This window comes from Cryptomeria japonica, unplaced genomic scaffold, assembly GCF_030272615.1.
Source record: "Cryptomeria japonica unplaced genomic scaffold, Sugi_1.0 HiC_scaffold_1995, whole genome shotgun sequence".
NCBI lineage: Eukaryota > Viridiplantae > Streptophyta > Pinopsida > Cupressales > Cupressaceae > Cryptomeria > Cryptomeria japonica.
In genome coordinates, this window is record NW_026730257.1 from 1 (window position 1) to 4,071 (window position 4,071).

Here is a 4,071-nt window from a genome sequence, read left to right on the forward strand (position 1 = left end):
CGCGTTCCGTTTTTTTCACTATCTTTCAAAACGGAAATTTTAAAATCTCCTTTTTTTTTTGCCTTTTCTGGAAATTAGTGAAGGCAGCGCATCAAAGGTGCGCACCTCGCTGCCCACCTTGGTGTGCTCTGAGGTGCGCACCCGGGGGAGCGCTACGAAGTGTGCTCCAAGGTGCGGCGGTGCACGTGTCGGAGCCCGGTTTGCCCCGGCGTGCGCACCTCGCCTGCACCTTGGCCGGGGTGGGCACCTTGGCTGGGTTTGCCCAGGGTGCGCTCCGGAAGCGGGGTTACTGGAGCGCCCCCTCTTTTTTTGTCAGAGCGTTTGGTGGGGTTTCTCGCATTGGCTCTTCCCAGGCCCGGTTGTTGGGTGCGCTCCCACCCCTGGCGCGCGCGAAGTTGGAAGTTGGGTTAATTGCCCGGGCGCGCACCTTCGCCAGGGTGGGCACCTTGGTGCGCACACCTTGGCTGGGCTGCGCACCAGGGCGGGCTCAAGATGGCACCAGCAATCCCTTTTTCTCACTATCTTTCAAAACGGAAATTTTAAATCTCGTTTTTTTTTTGCCTTTTATGGAATTAGTGAAGGCATCGCATCAAAGGTGCGCACCTCGCTGCCCACCTTGGTGTGCTCCGAGGTGCCCACCACGTGTGCGCAACGCTCCGGTGCGAACCCGGGAGCGCCCCCGATGTGTGCTCCAAGGTGCGGCGTTGCACGAAGTCGGACCCCGGTTTGCCCCGGGTGCGCACCTCGCGTGCACCTTGGTGGCGCACACCTTGGCTGGGTTGCGCGGCCTGGTGGGCACCATGGTGCGCACCAAGGAGCGCTCCGAAGTGTGCTCCAAGGTGCGGCGTGCACGAAGTCGGAGCCCGGTTTGCCCCGGGTACGCACCTCGCGTGCACCTTCGCCGGGGTGGGCACCTCGGCTGGGTTGCGCGCCCTGGTGCGCACCACAGGAGCGCTCCGAAGTGTGCTCCAAGGTGCGGCTGTGCACGAAGTCGGAGCCCGGTTTGCCCCGGGTGCGCACCTTCGCCACGGTGCGCACCATGGCGTGCACGAAGTCGGAGCCCGGTTTGCCCGGTGTGCGCACCTCGCGTGCACCTTCGGCGGGGTTGCGCGCCCTGGTGGGCACCATGGGTGCGCACCAAGGAGCGCTCCGAAGTGTGCTCCAAGGTGCGGCGTGCACGAAGTCGGAGCCCGGTTTGCCCCGGGTGCGCACCTCGCGTGCACTTCGGCGGGGTTTGCGCGCCCTGGTGGGCACCATGGTGCGCACCAAGGAGCGCTCCGAAGTGTGCTCCAAGGTGCGGCGTGCGACGGAAGTCGGAGCCTGGTTTGCCCCGGGGGTGCGCACCTCGCGTGCACCTTCGCCGCGGTGGGCACCATGGCGTGCACGAAGTCGGAGCCCGGTTTGCCCGGGTGCGCACCTCGCGTGCCCTTCGCCGGGGTGGGCACCTCGGCTGGGTTGCGCGCCCGGTGCGCACCAAGGAGCGCTCCGAAGTGTGCTCCAAGGGTGCGGCTGTGCACAGAAGTCGGAGCCCGGTTTGCCCCGGGTGCGCACCTCGCGTGCACCTTCGCCAGGGTGGGCACCTCGTGTGCGCACACCTTCTCAATGTTTTCTTGCCTTTCTGGAAATTGGTGAAGGCAGCGCATCAAAGGTGCGCACCTCGGTGTGCTCCGAGGTGCGAACCCGGAGAGCGCTCCGAGGGTGCCCACGAAGTCGAAAGTCGGGTTAATTGCATTGTTTTCCCCGGGTGCGCTCCGAGGTGCGCAACATCGGCGCGCACCAAGGAGGGCTCCGAAGTGTGCTCCAAGGTGCGCACGATGGCGTGCACCTCTGGTGCGCACGATTCGGAGCTCGGTTTGACCGGGGTGCGCACACCTTGGCTGGGTTTGCGCACCTTTTGTGCGCTCCAAGGTGCGCACGAAGTCGGAGCTCGGTTTGCCCCGGGTGCGCACCTTCGCCAGGGTGCGCACCTTGATGCGCACGCCTTGGCTGGGCTGCGCACCTTGGTGGGCGCCATGGTGCGCACCTTTCGTGCGCTCCAAGGTGCGCACGAAGTCGGAGCTCGGTTTGCCCCGGGTGCGCACCTTGGTGGGCGCCATGGTGCACTCCGAGGTGCCCAAGATTGGTGCGCACCAAGGAGCGCTCCGAAGTGCGCTCCAAGGTGCGCGCGAAGTCGAAAGTTGGGTTAATTGTCCGGTTTGCCTCGGGTGCGCACCTTGCGTGCACCTTCGCCAGGGGGGGCGCCTTGGTGCGCACACCTTGGCTGGGCTGCGCACACCTTGGCACCCGCGTTTCCTTCATTTTAAATTTTTTTTTTTTACAATCTCTCAAGTGGGAAATTCTATAATCTCAACTTTTTTTGCCTTTTCAGGAAACTTTTGAATGGAGCGCATCATTGGTGCGCTCCGAAGTGTGCTCCAAAGCTCTCTCCAGCTGCGTGCACCTGCCCCGGCCGCGCAACCCGGCCCCGCCCAGCTTCGCTCACCTGTCCCGGGCGTCTGGTGCGGAACCTTAGAGTAAGAAACATCACCGTGCACCTTGGCCAACGTGCGCGACTCGACCGAGCGCGCACTGGCCGAGGTGCACACCGATTTCACCTGGGTGCGCGCGCAGCACCTCGGGCGCACCGGGGTGCGCGCACAACGCCCGGGTTGCACCGTGGCCTGTGTGCTCGGGGCGCCTCGGGTGCGCGCTCGGTGTCGCCCCCGCGCGCGCGGTAGTGCGGGCAGCGCACCCCGGCCCGGCCCGGCCCCGACGAGAACGCAAACGGGCAAAAGGTTTATTCAAATAGCATTGCGACGCCCGGCGAAAAACTAAAAAAGGGTGCAACACCGGGACTTCCCGGGAGGTCACCCATCCCAGTACTACTCCGGCCCAAGCGCGCTTAACTGCGGAGTTCTGATGGGATCCGGTGCACTAACGCTGGTATGATCGCACCCGTTATGAGCTTGTCGCAGTGTGTACTTAGCAAACCGCGACCCACGTGCGAATCCACCCCGGCCACCCACCCCCGTCGAGGTGCACACCCTCCCTCGCGAAGTGCGCCCCGTTCGCCAAGTGTGAGCCCTGCCCGGGTGCGCGCACCTTGCTAGGGCGTCGGGTGTGCACCCGGCCCGGCCTACGTGCGTGCACCTGGAGGGGGCGTCGTGTGCGTGCAGTGTCCCGTCTGCAACGCGGTGCCCACACACCACCTCGGGCGCAACGACCTGCGCTCACATGTGGGCCGAGTGCACCTTGGTGCATGTTCGGGGCGCCTCGGGTGCACGCTCGATCTTGCCCCGGTGCACCAAGGCGCTCGGTTTGCCCCGGGTGCGCACTTGGTGCAAGGTGGGCACCCAAAATAGGGATCAAGCACCAAAACACAAGTTTCGGGATGCAAAATGGGACCCAAGGACCACAAATGCGTTCCAAGACCCATGATGGGTCCACGAGAACAAAAATGTGTTCCGAGACTTAATAAACAAATATTGGGTTTTAGGAGAAGAAACATGCTCTGATGCCCAAAACGAGAATCGACCCCGAAAAGGCCACAGGCCAAAAGTGGGATGCGAGACAAAAAAAAATGGGACCCGAGGACCAAAATTGGGTTCCCAGGTCGAAGACAGGGCAACCGGACAAGAAACGACCTCTAAGGCTCGAAATGAGTCCCGACGACTAAAACTTGACAAGAAGCACCCATCAGGCACCCAACTCGACACCCATGGGATGCCGACCCACCCGGGCTTCCACCTAGCACACCTTGGCACCCACCCACCCTCGCACCCAACCTCGCACCCAACTTAGCACCTTTGAACCCACATTGGCACTCACCCTGACCCTGGCACCTTGGAACCCACATTGGCACTCACCTTGACCCTGGCACCCACCTTTGCACTCACCTTGGGACCCACCCTGGCTCCCACCTCGGCACCCACCCAGACACCCACCTTGGTTCCTTGGCACCCACCTTGGATCCTTGGCACCCACCCCGACACCCACCTTGGCACGCAACTTGGCTACTTGCCACCCACCTTGGCTCCTTGACGCCCACCCCGACAACCACCCCGTGACCTACCCTGGCTAGGGTTGGTGCAC

General features: G+C 63.3%; 1 non-coding gene across 1 annotated transcript; it reads right to left on the bottom strand.

Annotated features, from left to right (window-relative positions):
• Positions 1–2,817: 2,817 nt before the first annotated feature.
• Positions 2,818–2,936, bottom strand: LOC131873540 (5S ribosomal RNA). Its single transcript, XR_009371463.1, has one exon. It is a non-coding gene; the product is annotated as a 5S ribosomal RNA (ribosomal RNA).
• Positions 2,937–4,071: the final 1,135 nt, after the last annotated feature.